The following is a 20,128-nucleotide window of genomic DNA, read 5'->3' on the forward strand; positions in this document are numbered from 1 at the left end:
TCAAAAAATACTGGCAGACAATTTGCATTCTTCTGCATGAAAGCTACGCATGGGACACTCTTGGACTTTCCAGCAAGACAATGACCGTAAGCACAACGCCAAGCTGACCCTCCAGTGGTTACAGCAGAAAAAGGTGGAGGTTCTGGAGTAGCCATCTCAGTCTCCTGACCTTAATATCATCAAGCCGCTCTGGGGAGATCACAAATGTGTGGTTCATGCAAGACGACCAAAGACTTTGCATGACCTGGAGGCATTTTGCCAGGAAGAATGGGCAGCAATACCATCTGCAAGAATAGACAAATATTACATAAGACTGCACGCTGTCATTGATGCTAAAGGGGCAACAGAGAGTATTAAGAACTAAGGGTATGCAGACTTTTGAACAGGGGTCATTTAATTTGTTTACTTGTTTCCATGGTTTTTTTTTATGATTGTGCCATTCTGTTATGACCTGCAGTTGAATATGATTCCTATAGGAAATAAAGGAAATGTGTTTTTCCTGCTCACTCATGTTTTCTTTACAAATGGAACTGTATAATACCAATTATCCAAGGGTGTGCAAATGTTTGAGCACAACTGTATCTCTACTGAATACTGTTGGTATTGTTGTTGCATAAAAATACAGGAGCACTGTATTCCAACATTACCCAGCTTTATAAATATATACAATGATTAATTTATTCTCTAGCACATGACCATTTATTATAATCACATAAGCCCTAAACACATGTAGTCCAGTCAGCAGGCTGATAACACTCAGTCTTGTGAATGAAAGTACCAGGACCAAGACCCAGGATTTAAGTGCCTTTCATTCATGACATCCCCACTGTACCACTATTCTCTAGTAAAAAAATTTGAATGACATTTAAGGTGATATTCATGTGTTGGAGTATGGTTAGTATGAAGAGCTCAAAAGAACAAAATTGTCCAGCACTCCAAGCCAAACCTCAAAAATATACTGAGGTTACCATCTCAAAGGAAAAGATGAGAGGGAAAAAAATCACATTCACAACATTTCATGGCCTTTAAAGAGCTGCACTGCTACTTTAATAAACTATAGAACGTGTGTGAACTGTCCTTCCTGCCTGCCAGACCTAGTTTATACTTACTGCAATTTTTTATCACAGGATTTGGTGTTTTACAATTCCCTATTGTGCTCCATTGTGTGTGGTCAGTACTGCAATGTAGAAGACAGTGCACAGCTATCAAGGTTTTCAGAATAATGAAACCATAGGGGTTGCATAGTGCCACAGCCAGGTGCAGCACATGAAGATGGAGATTAATGCTTTTAACAGGTTAACTGTATCTCCTGAGTAAGGTAAAAATTGAAAATTTCAATGACTGTTGTATGTTATATAAAATGTTTGTTCATTTTATTTCAACATTGACGATTGACACACAATTAAAAGCCATGTGATTTTTTTTTTTTTTTTATTTATTTGCTAATTTCATGGGTAATAGGGACACTTTTAAGAGGCAAAAAATCAATAATTTCATGTATCTGCTGGTCTCCTGTCTATTAGTATACCAGAATTCTGTCCCTAAGACCCATAGATTTCCAAATATTTTGTGCTAGGTTCAGAATTATGTCCTACTATTAAACAGATGACAATACAGGATCTGCTGTGCTAGTAAGAGCACTGGTTAAACACTGCAATATTATCGCTTTCTAGCATAATAAAGTGAAATCATACAGTAAAATGGAAGACATGGCATAAAATATATCCAAAACAAAAGCTTATAAAATCAGAAATTACAGCATCTGAATATTATCATTGAACCATGTATGACAGTCATTAAAAATAACTTTTATTAAACTTGTATGTGCAAAAAAAAAAGTGATAAAAAAGGTTAGTACAGATGGAAAATATAGGAAAGTACACATGTTGGTATAACATACCTGTCTCATCTTGGTATGCAGTAAACATGTAGCACCCAGCCATTGAATATGAGCTCCTCAGGCAAAGCTGAGTAAAGTAATGTTACTTTTCTGCTATATTCCAGTGTTAAAGCCAGAGGACAGAACTTCATTAACTTTGATGTCACAAATAAACACTCCAGTTTGGGAAAAAATAAATAGGAATCAATTTTTGCAGGGGCCCAGCAGGTTTAGCGGAGTCACCTTGCTGACAGACACTTGTGAATGTGTGATTTAGTTTAGCTTCGCTCATTACTCAAGGTAGAAAATCATTAACAAAGGTGATGCTGGCCACTTTAAAGCTTTAAATACCAGTTTTTTTCCTTTAAGTTGTACAAGGTAAAGGTCACTTCTTAAATTACATATTACATGACAACATACATGGACACAAGAAATATCTCTACCATTCACTAAGGTCCAACTCCAATTATTTTTTGGAGACTGCTTAATGATTCGAAACCTGTCCCAAATTCAACTTACGGTATATATCTTATGTAAGTTTTCCTGGAAAACCTTTTAAAATTAGTGTATACCTCATGCATAAAAGGGACTGAGGATAGCAAACGTTTTTTAGCTCATAGCTACCCGTCTGTGTATGACAAATCAGCAAGAGAAAAAACATAATCAAGCTGATCCAACTGTATTTTTAAACAAATTTTATTAACTTCTGATCAAGGGTGAGGACTAATTTGAAAATAAGGACTGAAGTGTCTTTAATAGTTGTAACTTTATTAGCAGTTTTGATATGGGTAGTTCACATGGTCATTTTAGCTGTTCCCACCATGAACATATAACCTTTAGCTCAAGATAGCATACCTCCTTTATGCTCTTGAAATATGGAAAAGCCAGCGCTCCTCTGCACCAAACTAGTAGTCTTCTTTCCCTTCATCTTAAAATCCAGCCTGGTCAGTATGATCATACTAAAGGAGTGGATAATGAGTAAATGAGATGCAGCTCTGTTGACTTCCATCATCCAATCATGTGGAAACAAAAATGAGTTTTTTTATTTTCCTTGCTTGTGATTGACTATTTTTTGTATCATGAATCTTTACTGCATTTACTAAGTTCTGGAACAACTGCACTTGTAAAGTGCACAATCTACTTGCCTTTAGTAAATCCACCTCACTGCGCGGTAGATGTGCTTTTAGTGAACTGGTTTTTAAAGGCATGGCAGCCCACTTTTATTAAAAAAAAGGTCCATAAACATAAATTCCCATGCAGAGGTTCTTTAACATCAGTGCACAGTCTAGTTGTCTTTAGCAAATCAACCCCATTGAGTTTAATCACCTCGCATTGTAGCTTCTTTTTTTTTTTTACGTTTCTGAACACAGGTACATTGTTTTCTATGGGACAATGCACACAGCTGCATAAAGATTAGTAATATACTAATAAGTTATAAAAAAATATTACTTTTGAGTGCAGTAATTTACCTGCATAAATGTGTATACAATTGGGTATAAAAGTATTTTTCTGTAAATTGAAACACTGAAAACTAGAAGAGGATGAAGAATTTTAGTCATATGCACCTGTATGTACATATACACCAGACATACCCTATGTTTTTTTTTAATTTTGGATGTTTCTGCCAGCAACATCCTGCATTTAAAAATCAGTAAATGAGTACATCTGTGTGCAAGAGGCCTAATAACTTTTGATCTTCCCTTTAAGTAGTATACACCTTAAGGGAGAGATGCAGTGTTCTGTATTTTGGTGTGGTACTTCAGTTGCTCAATGGCTGATAAGATTGCCCTACAGAAAGTCATTTACACCGCACAGGAAATTATAGGCTGTAAACTGCCCTTGTTGGTTGATATATTTCAGTCCCGCTTTCTCCATAGAGCATAGAGTATATCAGGTAAGCTCTTTAGCGATATTAGGGTGAGAACGAAAAGATTTAGGGATAGCTTCTTTCTGAGAGCTGGCTATGGATCTTATACAATTAATTGAAGTTGAAGTTCCATCATCTGTTTCTATCATCATCATTTAATGGTATTAATTATTTTTTTTATTTTTTATTTTGAGCAAGGTGTATACAGAAAATTACACAGCCATCTTGCATTTTGTACTAATACAAGTCAGTCAGGTATATTAACATACAACACTGTTAAAAAACACAAAGTATACCTGATGTTAGGGTTTGCACATCGTTTCATAGATACCTGGTTGACATGAAGCCAATAGGATCTGTGCCAAAGTCTACTGAGGTCAGCTGGAAAATTATTTTATGAACTCATGTCCAAAAAGTCCATAACAACAGACATTGCCAGAAGATATGTGGGAGGGTTCCAGGGTCCTTTTGATATCTCCAACATTCCTTCAGGATTGGGCGTAGATATTGTTTAGTAGCACCTGAACTTGATACCACAGCAACAGTAATTTATAACCTTGTTCCTAAAAGCAATTCACTATTAAAGTGGTTGTAAAGGAAACCTTTTTTTTAAATAGCAAACATGTCTATACTTACCTGCTCTGTGCAACAGAATCGCACAGAGTGGCACCAATCCTCCTATTCTCGGGTCCCCTGTCGGTGCGCCTGGCTCCTCCCCTCTTGCTTAGGAAGCCCATGGGGGCATTTGTGTGGGCTTGCTCCCGAGTCCCGTTGCTGCATCCATTGACACAGACAGCTGGCCTTGGCCCCACCCCGAGTTACTTAGTTAGTCTGGCTCAAAAAAAACAAAAGTCCATCCAGTTTAACCATTAAAAAAAACTAAATATAATCCTATACCCACAGTTGATCCAGGGGAAGGCAAAAAAACCCCCAGCAAAGCACGATCCAATTTGCTCCTGCAGGGGAAAAAATTCCTTCCCGATCCTCCAAGAGGCAATTGGATATTCCCTGTATCAACTTTACCTATAAATGTTAGTATCCAGATATATTATGTGTATCTAGAAAAGAATCCAGGCCTTTTTTTAAGGCAATCCACTGAGCTGGCCAGAAACAACTCTTGAGGGAGTCTATTCCACATTTTCACAGCTCTTACTGTGAAGAAACCTTTCTGTATTTGGAGATTAAATCCCCTTTCCTCCAGATGTAAAGTGTGCCCCCTTGTCCTTTGTGATGACCCCAGGGTGAGTAACTCTACACCAAGTTCACTATATGAACCACTGATGTACAGTTGCAAGAAAAAGTATGTGAACCCCTTGGGATTAAATGGAGTTTTGCATGAATTGGGCATAAAATGTGCTCTGAATGTCATCTAAGTCACAACAATAGAAGAACACAGTCTGCTGAACATAATACTACACAAACATTAGATGTTGCCATGGTTTAATTGCACATAACATGTAAACATTCACAGTGCAGGGAGGAAAAAGTATGTGAACCTTTGGACTTAATAACTGGTTGACCCTCCTTTGGCAGCAATAACCTCAACCAAACATTTCCTGTAGTTGCAGATCAGACCTGCACAACGATCTGGAGTAATTTTGGACCACTCCTCTTCACAAAACTGTTTCAGTGTAGCAATATTCTTGGGATGTCTGGTGTGACTCGCTCTCTTAAGGTCATGCCACAGCATTTCAATCGGGTTGAGGTTAGGACTCTGACTGGGCCACTCTAGAAGGCGTATTCTGTGCTGTTGCAGCCATTGTTTCGTTGAATTACTTGTATGCTTTGGGTCATTGTCCTGTTGCATCACCCATCCTCTGCGGAGCTTCAGTTGGCAGACAGATGGTCGTACGTTTTCCTGCAAAATGTCTTTATAAACTCTGGAATTCATTTTCCCATCAATGACAACAATCCGTCCAGGCCCTGAGGCAGCAAAGCAGCACCAAACCATGATGCTCCCTCCGCCATGTTTTACAGTAGAGATGAGGTTTTGATGTTGGTGTGCTGTGCCTTTTTTCTCCACACATAGTGTTGTGTGTTCTTCCCAAACAACTCAATCTGTCCACAGTATATTTTGCCAGTAGTGCTGTGGAACATCCAGGTGCTCTTTTGCAAACTTCAAACATGCTGCAATATTCTTTTTGGACAGCAATGACTTCTTCCGTGGTGTCCTCCCATGTACTCCATTCTTGTTTAATGTTTTCCTTATTGTAGATGTGTCAACAAAAATGTTAGCATGTGCCAGAGATTTCTGTAGGTCTTTAGCTGACACTCTGGGATTCTTCTTTACCTAATGCAGCATTCTGCGCTGTGCTCTTGCAGTCATTTTTACAGGACGACCACGCCAAGGGAGAGTAGCAACAGTGCTAAACTTTCTCCATTTGTAGACAGTCTGTCTTACCATGGACACATGAACATCAAGGCTTTTGGAGATACTTTTGTAACCCTTTCCAGCTTCATGCAAATCAACAATTCTTGATCGTAGGTCTTCTGAGAGCTCTTTTCTGCGAGGCATGGTTCACATCAGACAGTGCTTCTTGAAACCAGTAAACCCAAAACAGGTGTGTGTTTTTTAAGAGCAGGACAGCTGTCAGCAACACATCCAATATCATCACACTGATTGGAGTCAAAGTTGGCTCACTCCTGGCTCCAATTAGCTCTGGGAGAAGTCATTAAGCTAGGCCTCACATACTTTTTCCTCCCTGCACTGTGAATGTTTACATGTTATGTGCAATTAAACCATGGCAACATCTAATGTTTATATAGTATTATGTTCAGCAGACTGTGTTCTTCTATTGTTGTGACTTAGATGACGTTCAGAGCACATTTTATGCCCAATTCATGCAAAACTCCACGTAATCCCAAGGGGTTCACATACTTTTTCTTGCAACTGTATTTATACATGTTGATCATATCCCCCCTTAATCTCCTCTTCTGAAGAGAGAATACATTCAGTTCTTCTAATCTTTCCCCATAGCTGAGCTCCTCCATGCCTCTTATCAGTTTGGCTGCCTTTCTCTGCACATTCTGCTAATGTTCTTTTTTGTGAATTGGTGCCCAAAACTGAACTGCATATTCCAGATGAGGTATTACTAATGATTTGTACAGGGGTAAAATGATCGCTCTCTCTCTGGAGTCTATACCTCTTTTAATACAAGAGAGGATTTTGATTGCTTTAGAAACGGCGGCTTGGCATTGCATGCCATTAAGCTTATGGTCTACCAGAACTCCCAGATCCTTCTCCATCATTGATTCCCCCAGTTGTACCCCCCTTAGTATGTAAAATACATGCATATTTTTAGCCCCCAAGTGCATTAATTTACATTTATCAACATTAAACCTCATTTGCCACATAGTTTCCCAATTAAACAGTGCATTGAGGTCGGCTTGTACGTTGGAAACAGCCTGTTAAGGACGTTATTCCACTGCACAGCTTGGTGTCATCTGCAAAGACTGAAATTATAGTTTTAATCCCGGACCCTATATCGTTTATAAATATATTAAAAAGTAAGGGTCCCAACACTGAACTTTGGGGTACCCCACTGACAACCCTAGACCAATCAGAGTATGAATCATTAACTACTACTCTTTGAATACGATCTTTTAGCCAGTTTTCTATCCATTTACATACGGATTTTTCCAAGCCTGTAGACTTTACCTTACTCATTAGCCGTGTGTGCGGAACTGTGTCAAAAGCTTTTGCAAAATCCAAGTATATCACGTCCACTGCCACCCCTCTTTCCAAGGTTCTGCTCACCTCCTCATAAAAAGAAATCACATTTGTTTGACAACTACCGCTAACTGGAGCCGATGGCTCCTGCTGCTATCGATCTGCCCAGTGAGGAGGGACAAAACCAGGAGAGCCCCTGGATCACAATGGGACTCAGGTAAGTATAAGGGGGGGGGGGTTCTTTTACACAGAAGTTTTTTTTACCTTAGTGCATAGAATGCATTAAGGTACAAAAGGTAAAAAAAGTGAGGCTTTAGAAACACTTTAAGGACTTGTGTGCTAGAGTAATGGTTCTATAAATCTGGACCATCAATAAGGTTCTCCGGAGATCAATTTCCCACTAATGAATGCAGAGGGACGTTTAGGGGCTTGTACAGGAAAGATAACAAATGGGAGCATTGATCCCATCACCACAGAGATTCTCGAATGGGAGAGAGAACTACCATAAGGTATGTGGTCCGACATTGAAGTTAATTGAAGAAATGTGTCTGATTTGATATGTCGCCCAAGGATCTGGGGGAAAGTTTAGAAGCGAACTTAGTTCCTGTTGGTTCAGCCAGCACCTACGAGTCCAAGAGGCAACAGCAGGATTTTTCTAAAGTTGATAGATGTAATATATGTTTATTATCCAGTGCAGGAGGGATCTCCGGGAAGTAAAAATGCAAGGCACCACCCAGCTTTTGCAGCTGCGATCACAACCTGCAGAGAAAAACTGTGGGTGGTGTAAACCTACCCTAATTTTGTAACTGTGTTTGTAAATTCAGCCAAGAACAGCAGATACATCATGGCTTACATGACTGTGTCATCTCTAAACCAGCATCATATTCTATGAAGTAGAAGCTGACCCTGTGCCATGTCTAATCACAAATGGTGCTGTCCTTCTGGAGAAAAATGCAGGTATTATAATCACTGTGAGAAATAATAAATACCTGCAATTGTTATTAACCTAAAATACCTTGTGTGTGTGTGTGTGTGTGTGTATATATATATATATATATATATATATATATATATATATATATATATACAGTTATGTTCAAAATAATAGCAAACAGACATCACTAACCTGATCAATCACTGTTTTTGGTAGAAATGATATTTCTACATGGCAAATAATTTACTAGAAGGTGTAGTAGAGTAATAGAAATCCAACAGACCCAACAGTCATGACATGCATGCTGCTGATTCTGTGTAATTGAATCACTAATTGAAAGGGGCATGTTCAAAATAATAGCAGTGTAGAGTTCAATTAGTGAATTCATTCATTCTTTGAAAAACAGGTGGCAATTATTGCCCTTATTTAAGGAAGGAAGGCAGCAAATGTTGTACATGCTGGTTACAGTGCATTTCTCTGAAATTCTGAGGAAAATGGGTTGTTTCAGACATTGTTCAGAAGAACAGTGTACCTTGATTAAAAAGTTGATTGGAGAGGGGAAAACATATAAAGAAGTGCAGAAAATGATAGGCTGCTCAGCTAAAATGATCGCAAATGCTTTAAAATGGCAACCAAAACCTGAAAGACGAGGAAGAAAGCGAAAAATTACCATTCGAATGGATAGAAGAATAGCCAAAATGGCAAGGACTCAGCCAACAATCAGCTCCAGGAAGATCAAAGAAGGTCTAAAGTTACCTGTGAGTACTGTTACAATTAGAAGACGCCTATGTGAAGCCAAGCTATCTGCAAGAAGCCCCCGAAAAGTCCCACTGTTGGAAAAAAGACGTGCTGAAGAGGTTACAATTTGCCAAAGAGTACATTGACTAGCCTAAAGAGAAATGTCGCAACATTTTGTAGACTGATGAAAGTAAGATTGTTCTTTTTGGGTCTAGTGGCTGGAGACAGTTTGTCAGACGACCGCCAAACACTGAATTCAAGCCACAGTACACTGTGAAGATAGTGAAGCATGGTTGCGCAAGCATCATGATATGGGGATGTTTCTCATACTATGGTGTTGGGCCTATTTATCGCATACCAGGAATCATGGATCAGTTTGAATACATCAGAATACTTGAAGAGGTCATGCTGCCGTATGCTGAAGAGGAAATGCCCTTGAAATGGGTGTTCCAACAAGACAACGACCCCAAACACACCAGTAAACGTGCAACATCTTGGCTCCAGACCAACAAGATTGGCGTTATGGAGTGGCCAGCCCAATCCCCGGATCTTAATCCAATAGAAAACTTGTGGGGTGACATCAAAAATGCAGTTTCTGAGGCAAAACCAAGAAATAGAGAAGAACTGTGGAATGTAGTCCAATCATCCTGGGCTGGAATACCTGACACACAGGTGCCAGAAGTTGGTTGACTCCATGCAACACAGATGTACAGCAGTTCTCAGAAACAGTGCTTATACAACTAAATATTGATTAAGTGATTCAAAGGAAAGCAAAATCTTCAAACATTTTTTAGTTTATATAGTGAATGTTTGAGTTTGTAAAGAAGAATACAAACACTGCTATTTTTTTGAACAGTCTAATATTCACTTTTCTTCAATTTTTTTTAGAGGAACAACACAAATTTGATATATCTTTCTTTATGTTTTGATTTGGAATAGAATGTGTAGTGTTCCCAATGCATTTGTGTGTATGGAAATAAAAGCTATTAGAAGGATTTTGAGCTTTATTCACTTTTTTCAACACACTGCTATTATTCTGAACACAACTGTATATATTTATATTGTATTTATAATTCTTTGTTATTTAAGCCTTGTCAGATATCCCTGAGCTTGTAGGGTTCTCATACAGTAATAAATTAGACTTGTAATGAAATTCTACAGAGGCTGTCTTTTTTGACCGTTCCTTCTGAAAATGCTTGCTACCTGGCTGCCATGCTGTTCCCATACCATCAGCAGCAGAATGCAGCTCATAGAGTCTTTCATGACATTAGTTAAGGTAGGTTCAGTGTCTTGAGCAGGAGAATCCGCAAGACATGAGTCAGAGTTCAAGACAGGGTTACTCACTGTGCCATCAGGGAGGTTCCACATGGCGGCATTTTCCTCCCAGGCCGGAGAGCTGGAAGTTGATAGATCTGCTGCTACAGCTGGAGGCATTGACTCTGGAGCAGCGCTGGAGCTGCCTGGTTCCTTTGCCGATGTTCGGGCAAAGCATTCCAGGCAGGCAGCTGTATTGTGAACCTTCTCCATACTGAGAGCTGTGGCAGGGCCCCATCTTGATTAGAGTGGTTGGCCACCGTTACTTCTTCTTCTTTGTCATGTTCCGAGACTGGTGGAGTCCGCCAGGAAGGTATCAAAGCAATAGAGAAGGATGAGGGTTTACTAAGTAGTCAGGTGTAGCAGGACGGATCCCGATGCAGGCTGAAAAAAGATAGAATGGTTCAGGAGAGCTCTGGTCTGCGCATCCGCTCACATCGCTGTCCAAGCTACACCCTGCCCAGATAGTCGTTCTTAATGCCATCTGAGACGCTAGTCTTAATTCCTTTAGTGTATATAGGGTCAAACCATGCAAATCTCTAATCACCTTGTCACAAAGCTGCAAATATTAAAGAGGATATCCTCTCTTTGTAAAACTTAATTGGAATGGATACTGCGCTATGTGAACCATTACATTGTATACAGCATACATATGCACTATGAAGACCCTCATACCTCTAAAAGCCGATAAAATTAAAAATTAATTAAAACTGTGCAAAATACACTAATCACAAGTGTACATAAAGAACTGTGAAATATGGTCAAATCAACCTTTGGATATCATACAACATACATGTGCACTATGAAAACCCTCATACCTCTGAAAGGTGATCAAAAATTAAAAACAAATTAAATAATATTGTACAAATTATACTAACCACAAATATACATGAAGAACTGTGAAATAGGGTCAGAACAACAACACAATATCTTATGGTCCATATAGACATATATTAAACTCCTTATAAAGATAAAGACTCCTCGATCAGTGATAATACTGTAAATCGATGCTGTGGGTGCAATGTGGATAATCTTCCTTCAAATGGTCACCGGAGTGTTTACCACCAACAAATAATTAAATGGAGGCTTACCAGAAATGGAGACCCCTAATTATAGGGGGTCCCAACCAGTATTGTGATATAGAGCACTAGCAGGCTCTCTATTCAAAAAGTAAACGCCTTGCTCAATCTAAGATTTAACCTTCTTTTGTCCAACCTGAAATTGTGGCCACATGTGTCTTGTCCAGGGACCTTAGAGTAAACATTTTTTTTCACAGTTGCTATAATCCCCCTTGATATATTTGTACATTGTAATCATATCTCCTCTTAAAGCGGAACTACACTGGATCTGAGCACCACAAACCAAGAACACAATTTAATTCATTTTTAATATTCAAAGCAAACTCCCCATTCCATCCATGTCCCCATGCTTTTTTTTTTTGCTGAGAAATCACTTTGAAACCCCCCCTAGCATTTCTGGCTGTGGCCAACCTGAGTAAGAGAAGATGATTCATGTAGCATTTAGTTCATGAAATCCATCTGCCCTTAACTCAGACATGCATGAAGGAGGGTGTGCTTAGCTAAGAAATCCCATCCTCCCCTCCTGAAGACATAATTTACCTAGGCATGGAAACCAGGAAGAAACTTAAGCAATGTTAAAAAAGGTTTAAAACATGTAAATATGATATACTTTCCTATCTACTAATGCTAGTAGCATAAGGATTAAAAATAGTTAATGTTTTACTTTAAGCATATCTTCTCCAGATTGAGAAAGTGTAATATTTGTAATCATTTTCCATAGCAGAGGCCCTCTGTATTTATAAAACAATTTTTACTGAGAAAGCCCATATCTGGGATGTAACATGTATAGGTGGAGGGAGCTGAGCCCTAGGAGTTTTGAACTGATGACCATCTGGGAAAGCGGGGTGGTGAGACATGTAACTACATTATATGCTGGCTTGTTTCTTACATTTTGTAAGCGTTTTTTTATTGGGGGACTAATACATTGTTTTATAAATAGAGAGTACTACGGTTCCACTTTTCTGTTTTTCATAATACATATTATATGAGAGCGTCAGCTGGAGGAGTGTATCCTGTGGCGGCGCCAGGAGAGGAGCTGGAGGAAGACCACAGAGGATGTATACAAGTCTGTCCACACGATGAGCGCATAATGATCTCACTGGTGCTGCAGCACTGCAAAGATGACCCCAACTGCAAAATTTGTAATATTTTCTAAAGAGTAAGTTCTACATTGCACATCAAAGTTTTCAGCTTATTATGGTGCTCAGACACTTTAAAGGTGCCACACATAATGGTTCTGCAGCTGAATGCCCACTCTAAAATTCCCTGCAGGGCAAATCATGCTCTGTGTCTCCAGTTACTGCAGTGTCTTTATGAAAAAATATTATTATTTATTACAGGAAAAAACTTGCTTCATCTCTCACTCACATGCTCACATGCACCCCAGCCAGTGTATAATATTTGTGGCTACTGTCTTTGAAATATTACACTCTATTTTTAATTTAAGATAAACTAAGCCTAAAGAATCTGGTTATATTCTGTCCACCCACTGTACAATATGTGTGGCTATTGTCTCTAAAATAATACACTCTATAATTTATAGAGAAAATCTGCCCTGTCACTCCTTCTTACATTGCAGCCTAATAAAACTGCTTGCATGCTGTCTGGTCACTATAAAATATTTTTGACTATTGTCTTTCAGATAATACACTCTAATTTATTTTTTAAAGCAAAACCTGTATTACCTTTTTCCATTTGCTGCATATTCAAATGCTCAAGTACTTGGGGGGTGTTTTTTTATAGTGTTTTTGTACGCATTGCTTTTACATTTTATTAACATTTTATTGCAGTAGCACTTAGAAAAAAGACTCTCACAAACTATTCTATGCAGGGGCGGACTGACAACTCATGGGGCCCCCGGGCAATAGGGGATCATGGGGCCCCTGTGTCCTTGCCCAAACTCAAAAAAGCCTATGAAAAAGGTACCAGGGGCATCTCATGGGGCCCCCTACTGACCCCGGGCCCTCGGGCAGTGCCCGAGTTTCCAAATGGTCAGTCCACCCCTGATTCTATGTATCTGTTTTTACTACTGGCCAACTGGAATGAAGTTAAGGGCTTTAGATTTAGTGTTATTAAGAGTATAGTTTCTTTTAGATTTGTTGTGTCTGCTATTTTCACAACTTAATTTAGGCCAGTCCTGATGAATAAATAAATTAAGCCTGACAGAAAAAAAAAATGAAAGCCTTTTTTCAAGTTATAATGAACGAGATTTGGGCTACTGCTGCTGTATCTAGAACAAACAATAACAATGGTCAAGTTAAAAAAAGAAAATGAATTTGGTGTGAATGATGCTGCCCATGAGGACCATTTTTTCAATAATACCACATACAATTTGAAGGCATCTTCAAAGCATGAGGTTAAAAGGATTGCTGTTTTTTCCCATGTCACACTTGAAGCCATATTAAAAATTGGTCTCTATCCCTGCTGTATGCTATTTGATTTTCAAAATTTACCCCCATAGACTTCTGTAAGGTTCAACTTTAAATTAGCAATTTTTAGAATTCATGCTGGGTGTGATGAATTACCAGTGAACAGAACCCAAACACATTCCTAGTGACTATGGTAATCAGTACAGAAAAAAGGACAAATCTCTCCATTGGGAACACAGAAAACAATAAAAACTTGACAGAAGTTCTAACCGTTTCACACTTTATTCAATGCTCAAAATTAAAAAAAAAAGTTTGCCTAGAGTTACACTTCATTCTTCTCTTAGCAACCCAAAAAAACAAATACTATTGGATATAGTGAGTACATATAGTAGGAGCATCAAGAGAAGCGATTAAAGTGTGAGTCAATAAGAACACAAAGATGGTACATGGTGCTATCTACTGAACTCAAATGAGAGAGCATTAAGAGGGCTCCTAAACCCCTAAGACAAAAGGTCAGCTCATCATTTTACCAGTAGCTCAGTTGATTAAACTTTATTTTCTAACTCTCGTCGCCATAAACTAACCTTTGTTACCATATTGGACATACAAATAATCACCATGAAATTGTACATAACATCATAGTTTAGGTCTTTTATATTTTTTACAGTAGATATTTTACAGTAGAAATTATAAGAATTATTATGTTATGTTGCCTGAGTAATCTGCAATATTTTTATAGTTCCTGGAAATATTTTCTTGATAACATGGCACAGAGTTCTAACAAGTGGCCAAGATAAACTTTAACTTATTTTTAACTTGTACAACAAAGACAAACAAGGGCCTAGATATTCTACTCCTGAATTTCTATCTGGTGCTTCAGAAGAAGTTTACTTTTAGCCCAATGGGGGCTGTCAGATAGTGCAATAGCTTAGTGATGATTTTAATCAGAAAGGTAAAGGGAATTTCACGAGTAGGGATAAGCTTCAGTTCGGGTTGTATGTGAGCTTGACCTGAACCCAGCCTGTTCAAAGTTTGGCCAGGTCACCTGCTCAAACCCTTGGAGGATGTTTATTCACAAACATCAACTGGTAATATCTCAGTTTGCATCCATATTTGTTTATTTTCATCACCCAGGATGCCTGGCCACTTTGTTTACGTACAGCAGCTAGCTGGAGATTTGTCATTTTGTGGTGAGAGTACGACAGGTGAACATAAGATCAAGTTCAACAGTGTAGGTCTTTAAAGTTTTTGATGAGTGGGTTATCGTGACTGACGACGATCTACAACCCCCCCGAACCAAACCAGGCCACATGCTTTTATTGGGAGGGTACCTTGCAAGGAGAGTCAGTACAACCTCCCCTTTGTTTTCAATGACCTTATCACTATGTTGAGGAGACAAAGGCCTTATCCATGCATTTTACCCTCAAAAGAAACATTGAGGTTTGCTAAGAAAGAAGGATTCTTTTAGGAATCGGGAAGCTCCTTTATAACAGTGACGTCACCCAGGATTCCCAGCTGGTTTGTTTAAAAACATCAGCTGGCTGGGGATCTGTTATTTATCAGCAGTAGCACTACAACCACACTAATGCTACTGGCTGGGAGTGTAGTTCTACCGACACTAAATGAAGATCTGGCCGCTGTTTGTATGTTTGACTGCTGCTCCTCAATAGCTACAACCAGCCACTGTTAAAGGGTTAATAAATACTGCTCCTTAATTCATGTGTAGCTTTTAAGAGTACAGCGATGGAGATGATGTGTACCCTATCCTTGTTATACCCACAAAAGAAGAGAAGCTGTGTGGGACTTTTTCTTGGTGCGTAACTCCCAGGAATAAACATGTAAGATTAGTTTGGCTTAAAAAACAATAAAAGAATAATTATCCCATTAAAGTAGGATCTTCTTATATCTGCTGCCACTGGTTGTAAGTTAAATCAGTGTAAAGTACTATTTACAATGTACAATATAATATGGGCTAAACATAATTTTTTGCCATCTAAGATACTGATGAATTAAGCTAGGTGAGAGTGAAATAACCTACTCCACTAAGAGATGGGATCCACGCAGTCCAGAGATAACCAGGGGAAGGGAATGCCTCTGCCATGCTTCCATTAGAAAGATTCACCCTCTCCATTTGTAATGTTTACCATTCACCAAAAGTGAATGTGAAAGAAAATCCCAAATTTTGGGTTGTTTCCAGAACAGGAGTAGAGAGGAAATCTTCCAATGGGTACATTAGTTCTAACCCTTATGACAACCAGGGATTCCCTCACTTTGAAGTGATTTCCTCTCACTTCCTGTTTTTGCTATGGGACCAGAAGTGAACATAAATCTCCCCAATGGGACACAGTAAGAAAAAAGTTTTTTTAATTTTAGTTCTACTTTAAATCACATGGTTGAAGCCATTATAGTAAATTGTTATTAGTGAAAGGGTTTATTATACTGAAAGATGTTTAGTACAGTATACAGTATGGCCCTTTAATGGATGGTTTATAAAACGTGTTTTTTATGAAAGATATAATAATATGTATAAGTTAAATTGAAGAGAACCTTTCAGACCAACTATATGTGCTAACTTGCTTAGGTGCGCAGCATGGTGTAGGTAATTATTAGGTAATTTAATGGACTTTGTATCACACCAAACATGTGACTCTTGATAACATTGGCAGCTCACCTAATAATCTCATGTCTTGCCCAAATTTACACTTTAATAATCTGACACCTACTGTCACAACAAAACCAGGATACAAAGATTTATAGGAAATCCTTGTGAATATGTAATAGCCGATTGTAACTTTTTTTTATCTCACTGAACTTTTGTCCTATACCTGCTTTAGTTATTTCTATCTTTATCTACTGTACTCTGTGTCCTGCATCTCATAGATGTTCATATGCTTTTATTTATCTGAAGATTTTATGAACAGATTAGGTTTATTGCATTTGAAATATAACGGCATAGTTACACGTCCTTTACTTTTATTACAACTATTTATAACATTTACTGCCCATGGCATTTCTGATGTTGTGACTGGTTTCAATACTAAAGGATAGATAAATAAGTGATGCTGATGTGTGAAGAGAAAAAAAAGTGCTTGCGTTTGAATAGCAACCAATTTGTTTGCTTATATTTTTAATGTGTTAGTAAAACTTCAGCTAGAATAGGATTGATTCCACTAATCAAAATCAGTTCACATGTGATTAAGTGCAGTGTGATTTGAGCCTATTAATTTTTTGCATGCACCAATTTTGGAACTACACTGTAACTAAATTTACTGGTCATTTTGTACCATGCGATCTGTTGCGTCCTGCATTTGGGTTGTCGTTAAGAGTGCACTAACACCGGCTGTAGATCGCATGGGCAGTGCGATTTGAATGAGATTGTACAATCAGATTGTACAGTGTATGTGAACTTTGCAGAACCCAGAACACAATTCTCCTGTTTTCAGTACTACTGCTGTATTCATATAGGCTGTTATCTGTTCACTTAGCACTATGCCAAATTAATGATCTATGCAAGAAGAAAGTTAAGGTAGAAAAATAAAAATCAATGCCTGTGTATTTAGTGAGAGCAGTGATTACTAACTGATTGCTTTTCATTTAATATTCATGCACCTGGGTGGGAGGTAGGAGGGTAGATGATGCAGGGTGTGTGCTAATTATTGCTGTTATAGATCTCTACAGGTCTATTATATCCCATGATGCTGTACAGTGTCAGTGATACAACCAAGAGGAACCAATACTGTTAAAACAAATATATAGCACATTTCTAGTGACATACAAGATGCAGTACTAAAGAAACTCCTGCTCTCACACACTTAGAATGTAGAGGGATACCTGTTACAAACAAAAAGAAAAGGAATAAGTATGTTGAACAACCTTTTCTGACACTTCCTTCTGGGCACCAGTGAGGGAAACTCCATTTATTTGGTGTGATGAACTGGTTATTTCAGGAATGCTAGGAGGGCATGCTGCTTCTTAAAGAATCTATTTTTTTTTTAATTCAATGAAATAAATAAATTGACACATCCTACTCTTAGAGTTAACCAGCCTGGCACACCAAGCATGTGGGTCAGTATCCCCACAGAAAGGGCAGAACAAGAGTATAACCCTCCTGCTATGCTGATAACACCCAACATACTGCATTAGGGGGATGCTTTGAAAGCCCCTCCCAAAGAAAAAATAAAGAGGGTCCGTTTCCAAAGCACACAGGTGAACTGATACTGATGGGCACCAAGCTCTTCAGCAGCCCAGATGCATAGGAGAGGGTGCCAAGCAGGGGATGTTTCCCTATGCCCTGCTATGTATAGGAGAGGGTGCCAAGAAGGAGATGTTTCTCTATGCCATGCTTCCCTATGCCCAGCATTGGGGAAATCTGACAGTGCTTGAAGTGGTAGTAAATGTGTTAAAAAAAAAACAAGTTTCCTGCTGCAAGGTAATATCATAATGTGCTAGTCAGGGGCGGACTGACCATTGGGGAACTCGGGCACTGCCATAGGGCCCGGGTTCAGTAGGGGCTCCATGAGATGTCCCTGGTACCTTTCATAGGCTTTTTGGGTGTGATTTGAGTGTGGGCAAGGACACAGGGGCCCCATGATCCCCTATTGCCCGGGGGCGCCATGAGTTGTCAGTCCACCCCTGGCGCTAGTACATTATGAAAGACTTACCTTAGAATAAAGCCCTCCAGAGGTGCACTGTCACTGCTGCAGAAGGCATCCATCTTCAACCGTTCTTTATTCCGGGTTCGCAGGCTGAGGCTGCTTGGATGGCTTTCCACAACTTCCTGGATTTCCTGCATTCTTTGCAGTTTATCCCACGTTACCTTGCTGCCTTCAAGCTGTGATTCCTGAAGTCCGCCTCATAAAACTCTCAGCACTCCTGTAGTTCAGAAGGCAGGTTCTGTGAAATGTGTGACACAGCAGTGCCTACTCACAGAGCATAGTCAATACAAGTTAAGAATACAAGGAAGTAAATGTGTGGGGATCTTCACAAAGTAAGTTTACAGATGTCAGGATCAATCAGATTAATTAAGGAGTAGGCTAGAAATAATTGAAATTCAAAGTGGAAATGAATTTACAATTTATTTATTTATTAAGATTTTACATTTTGACCATACATATTTTTTTTTTTTAAGTCCGCAAACGTGCAAACTAGAACGAAAAAACCCGTAAGTGATCACAAAAAAAGTGCAAGTGCGAACACCACACAAAAACGTGCACTTAGGGGTGTGCTTTTGCCCTTCCCCTGAAGGGGATGGACCACTACCCTGATCCCCTGGGGCACGAAGCCCCTGACAGGGACAAGGTTCCCATTTGGTCCTCCTGGCCAAAAGGCCTGGTGGACCACCGTTCCTTGTGTCCAGCCGAAGCCAGACACCCAGTACTTGGTCAGGGGGTTCTCCCGAAGAGAAAACCCCCTAGGGATCAGGGGAGGAAGTAACCAAAAGGCCACACATCCTCCCCCTAGACTTCAGGGAAGGCCCAAGGACCCACACCCTCCATCCTGTGAAAAACACACACAAAAGCAAGAAAAAGTGACAAAACGTGGGAGTGAATAAATTAAATAAATAGAAAATAAAAAAGTGGTACCGTGCCAAATTGTGCACAGACCAGGCCCTGAGGCCTGTATCAAAAATTGCCCTGGTCCTAGCCAAAAGGCCTGGTCCTAAGGGTGCTGTGCAAAAAGAGTGTAAAAACAGTGACCTTGTGCCATCTTCACACAGTGGGGTCCCACACCCAGGTGTTACTAGTGGCACCCCTGAGGGCGTCTACTCAGGGGGCACTGAGTTTGCGGACATTCTGCCTTCCCAGCCCCTGGCCAGACAAGGTAGATCCGTCCAAATCAGGAGGTACTGGGTCCTTCAGACGTTCCAAAGGGGAATTACTCCCAGGCCCCAGCTACGTGTGGGCATCCCGGTTTCTGTTCCCCCCGTAATAGCCACCCAGACCCCCATCATACCAGTGAGGGTATTATACAACAGCCATCCCCGCAAACCTAGAATGGCCGGGAGCACCCCCACTGGACACTGATAAGAACAGATACTACACTTGATCTTAGCCAAAAGGCCGAGAAGCGATTTGACCATACATATGCTTTGAATACAAACAGATTTACGAGGAAGGAAAGAAAACCTGTCTTCAATGAATTATACTAAATCCCAAGCTGTTGTTTCTGCACAGGGAGCTCTTGATTCACTCATTGCTCCCAGTATCATATCTGATCAGATTCTCTGATTCTACAATTAGTTCTTTGCCTAATCTAACCTAAATGGCCTATTAGGCCTC

At 39.4% G+C, this 20,128-nt stretch overlaps 1 pseudogene; it reads right to left on the minus strand.

The window, feature by feature from the left end:
• Nucleotides 1–19,706: 19,706 nt before the first annotated feature.
• On the minus strand, nucleotides 19,707–19,921 carry LOC149435306 (U2 spliceosomal RNA; annotated as a pseudogene).
• Between the last annotated feature and the right edge of the window lie 207 nt (nucleotides 19,922–20,128).

Source organism: Staurois parvus, unplaced genomic scaffold (genome assembly GCF_062004578.1).
Source record: "Staurois parvus isolate SC_StPar_1 unplaced genomic scaffold, SC_StPar_1.0 ptg001552l, whole genome shotgun sequence".
In the NCBI taxonomy this organism is placed as follows: domain Eukaryota; kingdom Metazoa; phylum Chordata; class Amphibia; order Anura; family Ranidae; genus Staurois; species Staurois parvus.